The 14,665-nt window shown below is 36.6% G+C and overlaps 1 protein-coding gene across 32 annotated transcripts in view; it reads right to left on the minus strand.

The window, feature by feature from the left end:
- The window catches only part of MAP2 (microtubule associated protein 2), a 302,193-nt gene that overhangs the window by 101,717 nt on the left and 185,811 nt on the right, over positions 1-14,665 (minus strand). For all 32 annotated transcript variants that reach the window (XM_032278374.1, XM_032278413.1, XM_032278412.1 and 29 more), the window contains one exon: positions 4,176-4,252. The gene's annotated coding sequence lies outside the window, so the exon portion shown is untranslated. The remainder of the gene's footprint in view (positions 1-4,175; positions 4,253-14,665) is intronic.

The raw sequence follows: 14,665 nt of genomic DNA on the forward strand, positions 1-14,665 counted from the left end.
CATCCAGCTAATTTGTTCCTGATTTGCCTATGTGCATTTTTCCTTCTTCTGATATTATACATTATGGCTTGAAATTATAAATCAGCTAAATAAAGTTTCTTACAATGCTATAAAATCATGCGTCAAAAACATGAAAGTGCTTTAGCATTGCAGATGTGATGGCCTCTGTTGAAACAAAACAAAGGAATCCTTAAAAGGGCAACGACTATTACTGTTGTGCATTAAGTGTATTCTGTGTGCACAGCATCTACCTGTATTGTTCCATGGTAACTCTTGCATAGCTAGTCATCCCTTTAGCAAGTGAGGGCCCATCCACCAAGATAGGTGGTAGTTCTAGGGGCTAGTGATACAGCTCTGAACATCACAGTCTCTGCTCTCCATGAGAGGAGATCATGTTGAGATGATGTCAGGAAGGTAGAAGATGCCAGTATATGTAGCATCTTATTGGCCATTGTAGGAATATGGGCTATATTACAGGCAGCCATTGGTGGATTCTGAATAGGAGAGTCATATCAATTAAGATGTTTTTAAAAGATCATTCTGACTTCCATGTGAACAACAGACTACAGGAAAACAAGACTGGGCACAGGCGGTTATGATCGCAGTAAAAATGAGAGACAGTGGATGTGAATGATATAGATAGAGATGATAAGACATAAGATCCTGGACAGGCATGAGCTTGGTACTGTACTTACCTACTATGAAGCTTAAAGAGATTAAATTATGCCTTTAACAGGTGGCGCATGCTGGAAACAAACTTTTCAGAGTTGCTAACCACTGCTCTCTAATATTTAAGGGAGTTTTGGTGTGAAAAATATGTGAATTCTTTTTTTTTTTTTTTTTTTTTTTGAGATGGAGTCTTACTCTGTCACCCAGACTGGAGTCCAGTGGTGTGATCTCAGCTCATTGCAACCTCCACCTCTGGGGTTCAAACAATTCTCCTGCCTCAGCCTCCTGAGTAGCTGGGATTATAGGCACGTGCCACCACACCCGCTTAATTTTTATATTTTTTTCGTAGAGATGGGATTTCACCATGTTGGTCAGGCTGGTCTTGAATTCCTGGCCTCATGATCCACCTACCTCAGCCTCCCAAAGTTCTGGTATTACAGGCATGAGCCACCATGCCTGGCAGAAAAATATGTGAATTCTGTATAAGTTAGTAAGACTCAAACTTCAACCACATTTAGAAGGACATGAGTTAGGATAGAAGTATTCAACTCTAAATTCACGGAATATGAGAATTAGTAATATTAGCAAATGATTGCAAAGATTTTGTCATTTTCAAAACATTTGCATTCCCATTATCCTGTGCAGTTTAATTGAATTGGCATGGCTAGGTAATTTCAAAGATAATCATCTGGTAAACAGTGTAATGATGTCACAACAAAATAAAAATGTCTAATTAAATGGTCACATTTAGTGGCATCACCAAATGAATCTTCATGGTTTTCAATAGCCTGTTTTCTCATTTTAAGTATTGTGTCTTCCTTGCTTTCCTAACATTGGCCCTCCACTCATATAAAAGGATTCCAATAAATATTAGTGGCATAAATAAAATTTCTATTTATGTGACAAACAGATTAGGTTTTTCCAATTTATTTTCTGGTAGGCAGAATAGCTTCAGGGCCTGAAAGAGATGAGTTTGAATCCAGCCTCTGTAATCATTATACAATCTTGAATAAGTTACCTGAGGTATTTGGGCCTTATTTTCCTCCTGTGCAAAATGGTAATGCATTTTTGACCTAAGATACTTACATAAAATCTCATATTTACTCATATTTGCCCAGAAAGGTTAGTTTTCTCTTCCTCTTTCTTCCCCAACTCTGACAAAATAATTTATTTCCCTCAGAAAATAAAAGTTGGGAAAGAGTCTATGTCTAACTATTTCACTACAATATACTGACATTTCTTTTACCTTAAATTCTAAAATTAGCTATAGTGTTAGAAAAAAATTTGAAAAAAAAAATCTTCTGTTTTAATATCTTTGATTATTTTCTAGGAGAATATGAGCAACTCCTGGGCCAAACAAAGGTATTTTACTTTTAAGTTATCTTCATGGGACAAACAATGGTATTTGACTTTTAAGTTATCTTCATGGACAAAACAAAGGTATTTGACTTTTAAGTATCTTAAATTCCAAAAGTAGTAATTTATACTATATTTGGGAATAGTAAGTATTTCATGTATAAGGAGATAAAACAGATTCTAACTATTATAGCAAAAAAGTGAAAATCATGAGTCTCATTAGATTAGTAAGATCTTTACAAGCCAAATTTAAAAAAATGTTTTTCTAGTTGAAAAACATAAAACATAAGCAGGATTAGTATGATATTATATATTAAAAACTTTCAATTCCTTATACATAAATCCAAAATATGGTTTGCAAGTCATGCTTAAACCATTTTAACATTAAACCTTTAAAATGCTGAAAGTTATTTAGAAATAATAATTAATAATACTAAGCACCAGAAGATTAAAACATTAAAATGAGTCAACTTTATAACAGAAGGTGTCAACCAGATCTTCATCTCTCTATATGAAAGAGTCTCTACATATAATGTTGGGTGAAGACAAGCTGCAAAAGAATATCGACAGTGTGATGCCCTTTTAAATTTTTAAAAGGTTAATAATTGTTTGACACTTGTTTCTTACACATGTCATAGCACTGTTAGAACACACATAGGAAGGTTATGTCATCTTTAGGGTTTTGACTTCTCTGGAAGAATGGAAGAAACTAAAAAGGAAGCAGGAAGGGCTTTGATGACATGTGTGATGGTTTATTTCTTTAGATAAGATTTTAATAGAGCTGAATGTTAGCATTTGTTTAATCTGTGTGATGGATACTTAGGGTTTGCTATCTTTTTTTTTTTTTTTTTTTGAGACAGAGTCTCACACTGTCACCTAGGCTGGAGTGCAATGGTATGATCTCAGCTCACTGCAACCTCTGCCTCCAGGATTCAAGCAATTCTCCTGACTTAGCCTCCCGAGTAGCTGGGATTACAGGCACCCACCACCACATCTGGCCAAGTGTTTGTACTTTTAGTAGAGACGAAGTTTCACTATGTTGGCCAGGCTGGTCTCAAACTCCTGACCTCGTGATACGCCTGCCTCGGCCTCCCAAAATGCTGGGATTATAGGCATGAGCCACTGCACCCGACCTATAATTTTTTTATATTTTGCTTTGAACATCTTATAAATGTTCTTGCTTAAAAACAAAATAAATAATAACAGCAAGAAAGTGAATCTTGCTGTGGCCAATTTAAGATTGCATATTCAGTACTTCTAATAAAAAAAACTAAATTAAAATATATTTCCTAGAATAAGAAATCATTCATTTATAATCTTTCCATAATTGTATTATGCTTTTATCATAGGAATTTGGGTTTAAAGAAAGATGTAAAATAAAGAATAATATTGTTTCTGCTTGTAACTGAGCTAATGTGTATGTATTCTTTTACTTACTCATGCAAAAATTTTGTAAGTAACAAATGCAAACATAAAATGTAAGTTTACCTGCTATGCATTTACTGCTCGTTCAGTAAATGCACTGTATTATTTTTATTCCATTAATTTGGATAAAAACTGCTCAAAAGGTAGGAGAGTCTGACTGCTAGACATTTCTGCCACAATATGAAACCACTTTCCTAATAACAGCTAGGGCTGGTGCTCTTTCCAGTGCCTGCTTCCAGAGCCATGTATTCCAACTGAGGTGAATCCCTGCATCCACCTCCTCTCTCTCTGCCTCATGCCTGTAATCTATAAAATGGGGATGATCCCCATATCTACGTCATAGAGCTGTTTAAGAAATAAATGAATTGATTTATGCAAATTAAGTCATGTAGGACCATGCCTGGATGTGATAGGTGCTGAGGAAATACCATTGGCATTGTTAACCACAGCAGGAGAGAGACAGGCTGAGTTCAATCCTGATTCAGAGAAAGAGCTTGCCATTCTCTTACTATTAAGTCAACTCAAAAATGTGAAGTGCTGTTTTAATAATACTAAACTTATTAGCTATAACTATTAAAACATTAGAAATAACTATTCGTAAGTTATTTCTCCATTGCTAAAATGAATTGTTACTTATTTAAAGATTTTAAAAATTAAAGGTTAGCAAAGAGTTATTTTTCACAATTGTGGGTAATTTTTTCAGAGTAGAGAGAGTAGGGTCTTACCTATTCAAGGAAGTAGTAAAATACAAAGTTCGTTATGTCGTGTTCTCAAAGGGTTGATAATATTTTCTAGCTTCTTTCTGTTAAAAAAAAATAGAAAATTAATAATTTAATCCCTGATCCACGTACATTAATGACATCAAGTAGCTCAGCAACAAATTTCATCTTGTGGCTTTTTTTGTATTTGGCAACTACGAGACTATGAGATGGATATCCTCATGGTTCTTTATAGTGGTCATACATTGAGCATTTGCCAATGGCTGGGCACCATTGCAGATAGAATGGAGCAGTGAAAATGCTAACTGCTGCATGCTTTTTCTCACTTTTAGATTCACTCCAGTGGCACTTTATAGGTATTACATCCAAGGGAGAATAAATTTTTTAATTGTCTTCAGCTAATAAATAGCAGACAATCATATTTTCTCCCAAGAGAATACATTCATTCTAATAAATCATTAATTATATCCAGTAATCTTAAAAGGACTGGGCCTCTAGCCCAAGCTGCATTGATTCTCTCCAGCACAGGATGGAGAATAATTTTTTAACAACTCATTAAATTTTCTCCATGGAGTACTAAACTAATTTTGACATTCAGAATCCTAAAAGTCATTCTGGATTAGTAGTTCTGCTTAGGAACTCCACTTAAAACAATACAGAATACTTCTTACTGGAGTGCTACGTAGAAATAAGTAGAATTACTAGAAAGCACTAGGCTCGTTTTCTACTTCATAAGCCATTCAGGAGGACTACTTCATCTACAAGGAGGACTACAAAGGATGCATAATACATAAGGGATTGCAGAGCTGAGGCCCATTTTAAAGTCCAGCTCTCTTAGTTGTCTAAATCTGTGTATCCCCATGCATTTTGTCAGGACCTGTGTGATTTTACTTCTAGTAGGGTGGGCCCCATCATATCCTCAAGGAAGATGTTGCTCTACAGGTAAGGAACCCAGACTCAAACTCTGATAGCTATGAACTCTTCTTTAAGACCCAGTAGGAAATGCAAATTGGAAAGACAAGATGCAGATGGCTCAATTTTTCTCTATGAGCCTCTAAAGACCAATGTGTATATGGATATGAGCAGACACAAGTTTGATTCAAAAGCAGAAAATATGGTCTGGGACAGATGCTGTGTATTAAGTGCTTTTACACGTGTTAGCTTATTTAATCTGGGAGCATTTATACACAATGTGCAGCAGCAAACAAGTCCTATTAGTACATATTCAAGTTAGAAAGGCTTAACATTTAAATAAACATTTATAAAAATGTCTGCAGGCAAGAAAAAACATGGTAGAATTCTCCATTCCCTGTAATAATTTGAATAACTATTTTAAAAAGAAAGATTTGACCATCTAATTCTTTGCACACAGCTTTTTTTTTCTTTAGTCCAGCTCAGTGGTTCTCACATTTAAAATATATATAACAATATAGTACATAGTTCTATACACAATAACTTAAGACTATTTAGAGAATTTTTAAGGATAGTTTTGATTATAAGTAAATTAAACCTTCTAGGTTGGTTTTAGAACTAAAGTAAAATGGTAGGCCAGCTCTGGAGCTTATTCAGATGAAAGAGTCTTTACGTACTTAACAAATGAATGCTGGCTAAAATATCATGTTTTATTTTCTCTTGAAATTATATACTTTTCTTAAATGTCTTAAAGTGCCTGTTTTTTTGTACTTCATCCTCATGATTTTTAAGTAAGCACACATGCATATGGATAAGTGAGTACACATTCTATGTGTATGTCTTTTACCCTAGCAAAAATAAGAAAAAAAATGAATTTTATAAAATATGAATCAGTAAACTATGGTCCATGGGCCAGAACCATCCTGCTGCTGACTGCTTTTCTACGTACAGTGCTGTTGGCACATAGCCACTCCCACACACTTCCGTGCGGTATATGGCTGCTTTCATGCCATAATGACAGAGTTGAATGGTTTTGACAGATATATGGCCTACAAAGCTCAAAATATTTACTATCTGGCCATTTACAGAAAACATGTAACTTATCTGATATCAAAGAGTATGTTCATTATTTGAGTAATATTAAAAACACCACTAAAAAAATCCTTTTAGTCTTTCCAAAAACTAAGTCAGTAGTTATATATGAATGAAAGTTAAATTCTAACCGTAAACATTTAAAAGCTTATTTCATCCCAAAAGAACTGGGAAATTCCTGGCCAAAGGATGAGATGATTATTAAAAAATTCAGGGCACTCAGTACCTATTAGTCATTAAAAGAATGCCCAATTTTCACATAATCTTGACTTTTATGAGGTTTTATTATAAAAAATAGAAATAACTATATTTTTCTAACTTTATGAGAAAGAGATACATGCTATCTGGAATTTATTTTCAAAGAGCAACTTATGGCCTATTCCACAAGGCATATAAAATTTTAAATTAACATAGGTTAGTCAGAAGTAATCATTTTTACCCATATAAATAGCATTAAATTACTTTAACATTAATTTTTGTTACATTGATGGCACAGTTTTAGCATCACTTTATATAGAGTAGCTGCAACATGCCTAAAATAGTATTAGCAAACATTTACACAGAATTTATTTTGTGCCAGACAATGATCCAAGCGCTTCATATGTATTAAGTTATTCCTCACTACCATCGTCTATTATCGTCCCCATTTCACAGATGAGAAAACAGGCCAAGAGAGTTTAAGTGTCCTTCCCAGCATCACCAAGCTAGAAAGTGCCCCAATGTTTTAGCTACATACCAACTCCACAGACACTGAGAACTGGTTTTGGTTCTTTGACTCTGGCTAGGGACAGTTTTGAGTATAAGAGCTTGTGGCTTCTCTGAGGAGTGATATTTCACTGATGGCAACTTTCAGTTTACTAGAAGTACCTACAAAGTACTTTTACTATTCAGCATATACAGCTTCTTGAACAAACTGTAATATACTCAGCCACAGTTCTGCCTCCCATTTTATCATTTCTACCAGGTTTACCACCTGGTAGATGCCACCTTCCAGAACCTTTTAGAGCCAAATATGAACACTGTTGAGAATCATGACTTAACAACACGTGACAAAGTCAACTGGTTAACAATTATATTTAAGAGTTAGCCTACATAAGGGAGAGAATAGGATGTACACTGCACATTGGCATCACAAAGTAAGCTGAATAAATTATTTAATAAGGAACCCAAAATACTTGTTCAGCTATAATAAGTCAGCTTTTATCCCCTGGTTACTCCATAAAATAGGATATGCATGCAATAGTCTTAGGCTGCATATATGTTTGGCTGTTGGCATATTTATGTCCAAGTTATTTACTTCCTGCAGCATTGAAGTTAGAATGATAAATTCATGCAGATTTTCAGAGTCTCCTGGAGAAAATATTGCCATGGTGTGGTTTTCTCAACTGATGTAAGAGCTCGTGTTTTATTAAACAACAAAGTCAACAAGATAAAATCTTCCCTGGATTGTTGAGCCAGGATATACTCTTTATTTTCTTTTGAAACACATTCTCCCATAAGTATCATTTAGTTTTTAAATCTCATGTTTGATAGACTTTGCCAGATAAGCAAAGCATTGACTGGGTGCCGAGGCAGGTGGATCACCTGAAGTCAGAAGTTCAAGACCAGCCTGGCCAACATGGCAAATCCCCATCTCTATTAAAAATACGAAAATTAGCTGGACATGGTGGTACACGCCTGTAATCTCAGCTACTCAGAAAGCTGAGGCAAAAGAATCTCTTGAATCTGGGAGGCCGAGGTTGCAGTGAACTGAGATCGCGCCATTGCACTCCAGCCTGGGTGACAGAGCAAGACTATCTCTCTCAAAAAAAATAAAAAATAAAAAATATATTGAAATGCCTGAAGTTGATGGCATCCTGAATACCCTCCCTCCTTCCCTCTCTGTCTCTCCCTCTCTCTCTCTCTTTTCTTTCTCTCTTTTCCCTCCCTTCCTTCCTTTTTCTTTCTCTTTCTTTCTTTTGAGGCAGAGGTTCACTCTTATTGCCCAGGTCTGCCAGGCTGGAGTGCAATGGCATGATCTCAGCTCATTGCAACCTCTGCCTCCCAGGTTCAAGTGATTCTTGTGCCTCAGCCCCCTGAGTAGCTGGGATTATAGGCATGTATCACAATTTGCAACTAATTTTTGTATTTCTAATAGAGATGGGGTTTCACCATGTTGGTCAGTCTGGTCTTGAACTCCTGACCTCAGATGATTCATCCACCTTGGCCTCCCAAGGTGCTGGGATTATAGGCATGAGCCACTGTGCCCGGCTTCAGAATAGTGTTTCTAAAGGCTAAACTTAATCTCAATGACTAGCATTAGGCTGTTCAGTCAATTCTCAAATAAACAACAATAACATTGTACTCCACTTCCACTATCAATCTGATCTACCAAGATTTTGAGCGATTCATGTAATTTAGTGCACTTGTCCAGGATAACAAGATTTTAGCTATAGAAGACTGAATTTCTAAAACAATTGGGAAAATATCCATTATCCAAGCAGTCTTTTAAATAGGAGAGCAGATGCCAACATAAAATCATTTAGTCTAACATGCTACTAAACCATTTCTATTCCCTAATGTGCTTGTTAATAGAATTAGTTATCTACCTATTTGTGAGTAGAAGGAAGTCATGGTGTACCAAAGGCAGTGACAATTGAATATATCAGAGAAATAATCTTTCTTTCCTGGAGCTTTTGTCAAAGTTCCTTTTAAGAGAAACTTACGTTTCTTGCAAAGGAAACTTGTTTCAAAATATAACTTGAAAGAATTAAGAGCTGTTGGCAAATCCCTATTCAAATAACATATGGTCTTTAGTGGAGCAGAGAACTTGGGTGAGGTAGACAGTAAGAATGATCTCCTTTCCTGTCTAAATCCAGTAGCTCCAGGCTACTGCAGAGGACTAACAGGCTGGGTTAAGCTGATTTAGTAGTAAAGATCTAGCCTTGTCTGAAGCATCTCAACATAATTCAAGGCAGTAAAAATAGTAAATAAGTAGGTGAAGGATAAACAATTAGATTAGTCAGAAAAGTAAGGCTTAAGTCTCAGAGGCTTTACACAATAAAGGTTATAACCTGTGTAGACAAATCCTAATGTGAGTAGGGAGATTCCCCAGGCCACTTCTCTTTCATGTAGTGACGGAGCTATCTAGGTACATCCTTCTTGTGGCTCAACTCATAGCGTTCAGGATTACAGCAGCAGGGAAAGAAGATATCTGGAGGGCTGAGCGCAGGCTCTTAAATGCCTTAACGAGGAAGTGACACACATCACCTCCTCTTACAATCCACTAGACTGAACATGTTGCTTAAATACAAAGGGTGGAGAAACATGAGGGATAAGTAGATATCTGATATCTGGTGAGCAATAAATATTTCTGCCTCAAGGATGAATAAGTATGATGGATGGGTCCTGAAAATAACAATGCTTGGTGATATCAGTTCAAAACTTATTTTGCCAAATTATTAGCATATGCTGACTCTGATTAAATATATATATATATATATATATATATATATAATTTTATAAATAAAATATGAATTGGCACTGCAATATAGAGAAACTTGGGCAGCAATGGGGCACATGCGTCAGTGTTTTTGCTTATTTATATACTACACTGCTGTTTTCTGCTCAGCATCAGAATATAGCTGAAGAAATATAACACTTCTTTGCTTGACAGAAAGCCATCTGTTCATTTGTCTGTAAGTTGCATACAAAACACCAGCCTTTTATTTATTTATTCAATTAACAGATAAAATTATATATATTTATCATGTACAATATGATGCTTTGAAATATGTATACATTGCAGAATGGCAAAATCAAGCTTGCTATCATATGTATTACCTCATGTCATTGTCATTTTTTGTGGTGAGAATACTTAGAATCTATTCTGTTAGCATTTTTCAATATAATATGTTGTTATTAACTGCAGTCACCATATTGTATAATAGATCTCTTGAATTTATTTCCCCTACCAAACAGAAACTTTGTTACCTTTGAGCAACATCTCTCCAACATACCCCCAATATCACTGCCCCAGCCCCTGACAACCACCATTCTACTCTCTACTTCTATGAGATCAACATTTAAAGATTTCACATACAAGTTAAGACCATAAGGAATTTGTCTTTCTGTGTCTGTCTTATTTCATTTAACATAATACCCTCCAAGTTTATCCAAGTAGTTGCAAATCTGTTTCTTTGTTATGGCTCAATGATATTTCATTATGTATATATCCCATATTTTCTTTATCCATTCATCAGTTGATGGACACAGGCTGATTCCATATCTTGGCTATTGTGAATAATGCTGCAATAAACGTAGGAGTGCAGGTATCTCTTAGACATTTGATTTCAGTTTCTTTGGATATATATCCAGTAGTAGGATTGCTGGATCATATGATAGTTCTATTTTTAATTTTTTGAAGAGCCTCCATACTGTTCTCCACAATGGCTGTACTAATTTATATTCCCACCAACAGTGGGCAAGTGTTTCCTTTTCTCCACATCCTCTCCAACACTTATTGTCTTTTTGATAACAGCCATTCTAACAGAACACCAATCTTTAAAAAATGGTAGAATAAATTAATGCAGGTACCCAGGTTCATGTGGTAGAAGGAGGAAACAACTGGGCAAGGATCAAAGGAAACCAAGCAGGTTCACATGTTGCCATAAAACTTATCTTGCCGGAATATCACTTAGTGATTTATTAGTAGTTCTCATGGTCAAAACTGTTTTTTCAAAATGACAAAATCGGAATTTCTTGGCTTAGTCTCAAGAACTTTTATATTGTGACTATAATGCATCCATCCTGAGCTTTCTGTTACAAACACTCACATTTTCTTAGACTAGTTCTTTTGCAGACCTATTAATTCCATCTTTATATTTCATATTTCTTTTTTTTTTTTGAGACAGAGTTTCACTCTTGTTGCCCAGGCTGGAGTGCAATGGCATGATCTCAGCTCACTGCAACCTCTGCCTCCTGGGTTCCAGCGATTCTCCTGCCTCAGCCTCCCTCGCAGCTGGGATTACAGGTGCCCACCCACTAAATTTTTTCTATTTTTTGTATTTCTAGTAGACACGGGTTTCACTATGTTAGCCAGGCTGCTCTTAACTCCTGACTTCAGGCGATATACCCTCCTTGGCCTCCCAAAGTGCTGGGATTATAGGTATGAGCCACTGTGCATCTGGACCGGTCTTTATATTTCTCTCCTTTCCTGCAAAATCCTCTTCTTTCTCTCTCCCTGTCTCCCCTGCTCCCTTCCTCTCTTCCTTTCTCTAGATTTTTCAATTCCTCATGCAATTGAAGTGTTCTCCATGAACTCTTCCATTCCCCAACCACTCCAGGAATGTTTCTGTTCACAGATTTATGGTTCTTGTTTATTACATTTATTTGATATTCATGTAAACTCCCATATATTGTTAATTAAGGCTTCTTGAAATTGAAAGAAATTCATGTCCCCAACTTTTATTCTGCTTTATTTCAATTCTAAAAGCCATTAGTGTCTATTAAATATATAAACTATTTTTTTCATAGTATTTTGAATTTAAAGTAAAAAACATGCAGGATAAAAATGTTAAACCATATAAGTACACAACAGACTTCAAACAATACTGCCAAAGTGTCTCTGAAGAGTTATTAATTTATACCCTTTATGAATTGTACTGTATCCTCCCCAACCCCCAATATTCATATATTGAAGTCCTTACTGCTAATGTGATTATATTTGGAGATAAGGCCTTTAGGGAGGTGATTAAGGTTAGATGAGGTCATAAAGGTAGGGCCCTAATCCAATAGAGGTGAGTCCTTATAAGAAGAGGAGGAGACACCAGATCTCCTTTTCTCTCAATGAACACAAAAAACCAAAGAGTCTCTCCTTGACTAGACTTTAGCCAAGCTCCTCTAAACCCTCTTCTTAACTAGGAGACTTGACTTTGGTTCCTTTGGATTCTTGGAGCAAGAATCTAAAATCAGTTTAGAGAGAATCCTTCACCCTTGACATCTGATCACGCTGGATATCTGATTGAGTTTCTTATTCCCCACCTTTAATGTGTATCTTTGGTCTGCCTTCAGCAAGAACCTGATTAGGTAGGTTTGGCATGAATCAACCTACACTTGTCTCTTGGTAATTTTTCATCCATAATCCCCCTTACTCTGCTCATTGGCTAATGTTGGGGCTCAGAAAACAATCCAAAATAACGGCCTAGGAAGCAAAGTTTCTTTCTGATCTTCTCCCATCCTTTTGTCTGTCTCTCAGCCTCATTCTTCTCTAAGACAAGCCATAGAAACTAGAATCTATTCCTTAAAGTAGGTCATAGAAACCAGAGCCCCCTTTTCCCAGCCAGTCATAAAACCTAAAAATATCACTATAACTCCCCACACTGTATTTCCCCCACTCTGCCTTTCTGTGTAAGAATTTGCCACAAAGAAATTCTTTGACCTACCTCGTTTAATGGAAGGAAGGAATGTTGCATAGAGGCCATGAAGAATCTGAACAGGCAGGTCTTTCTGGGTCCCCCCCGCCTAGTCTATTATTATGAGATAATATCCTTTTTGTCCAATCATATTTCTACATGGCTGGCCATGCTTCATTGAACCTAATCCCCCCCATTCGGTGGTGTTCTTTTATGGTAGGCTGGGCAGACTAATACATATTCATCCCAGTGTCTGTTTTCATACACTATCACAAACAATGCATATTATTTATTTGTTTAATGTCTGTCCTACTCCACCCCAATGAATATGTATGCTCTAGAAAGTCGGTGACTGTTTTCTTATTACACTACACCCCCTGTTTGGTAGCAAATACTTGTTCAGTAACTATTCAACTAGTGAATTAACAATTGAGAGATGTATTGCAAAAAACGGAAAGGCGTGCTTAGTATTGGTTAACTTTGTGTAGATGAGCTCCTCTGTTATAAGCAATGAAATCTCCTTACACCTTGCTTAATGCTTCCCTTTTGTAAGCAGGTTAGTAAAGTTCTAATGAATGAGTTAATAAATGATGGTATTTTATTTTACTAACCATTCTGAGTAGGAATTAATCAAATTTGGTCTTTGAAGTAAAAAGAACTCAAACTTTAGAAGCTGAATTTGAAAATTTACTGGCAGTGTAATATTGGATAAGCCTTCTGAATTTTTGGTTCGTCACTGTTAGCAATAAAATTGGTATAGGATTTTTCTTCTTGATCACTTTGCAAGCTGGGGACCCCCAGCCACTGACATCCCACCCAGGTCTCACTTGGCCATGCTGGTGTGCCCCATCTCACCGTTGTTATAGCTTGTACCTGTGTTTGGTGGTTCCCGAACTCTTGTACCGTGCCCAAGAAGAATGAGGATACACAGCAGGACATTGAAGGATGAGGAGGGAGGAGAAGAATTTTATTGAACAATGAAAACAGCTTTCAGTGGAGAGGGAATGTGGGATGGGGGAGGGATGGTGCCCTCACTGAAGGTGAGAAAGTTCTCGCTGTGTGGCTGGGTCTGGGGCCTTTTATGAACTCAGAATGGGGAGTGCATGCTGATTGGTTTGTGAATATGCAAAAAAGGTTAATGTGAAGACACCACTCAAGAGTGGGCATGACAGCATGGAAAGATCAAAGAGGAAAGGGTGGGTATATGTAAAATAAGTGAAGGGTAGGGACAAATCAGAGGAAAGTACACCAAACAAAAAGACAAGTTCCCAATCCCATCAGAGGATTTAACTTGTAGCTTGGCTTTCAGGCTTTTTACTGTCTTTGGCTTGGAGGTAGCATTTCTCTGGGGACCCACCCCTATCTGCCTAGGCATTTGGTTGCCTCCTGCCACTCTTGAAATAAAGACTGTTAATGAGACTTCCCCTAAAGACTTATTGTAAGGATTAAATGAAGTTATGTGTTTGGAAAAGTGCTTTGACAATTGTGAAAATTTGCAAAGTGTCAATATCAGTCTTTAAATGATATTTTCTTTTACCACTTAGCACTACTGTACTCTCTCATGAAGAAACTATGTATTAACTGGAGCAGAAACCCTATGGTTATGTTAATCTGTGGTTTCTCAGCTTCAACTCTTGAGTTTTGCTTAGCATCTAAAAGCCTTTTGTAAGGTTCTTAAGACAGGAGGTTGTCTTTGAGAAGGATTGTGGCAAAGAAAGAATGCATTTCACTTACTAATAACCCTGCGTTCACCTGCTGGGAGCCATCTGTCAACCTGCAGCCACATACTGAGATTTCACTGAGGACGAATTTGGCTGAGCACAGGAGAGAGAGCACCATGCTATTTTTGAGGTCAATGTGAGCATTCAGATTCCAGCTGTGGTTTATAGAAACTGGAATTCAGCTGACTGATGATGTTCTTTGCCTGAGCTCCACACCCTTTGAAATTCCTGATTGTGGATAATTTGGAAAGTCATGAATTTAGGAAAGGGGACCACACCAGAGAGAGGGGAAATACAGACTGTGCTACAGTCATCTGACCAGAAATATTAAATTATGAAAAATCTGCTTTTAGCCTGAAAAGCTACAAGCTCTAGAAGC

Source organism: Sapajus apella, unplaced genomic scaffold, assembly GCF_009761245.1.
Source record: "Sapajus apella isolate SASKATOON/1434 unplaced genomic scaffold, GSC_monkey_1.0 scaffold10, whole genome shotgun sequence".
NCBI classification, from domain to species: domain Eukaryota; kingdom Metazoa; phylum Chordata; class Mammalia; order Primates; family Cebidae; genus Sapajus; species Sapajus apella.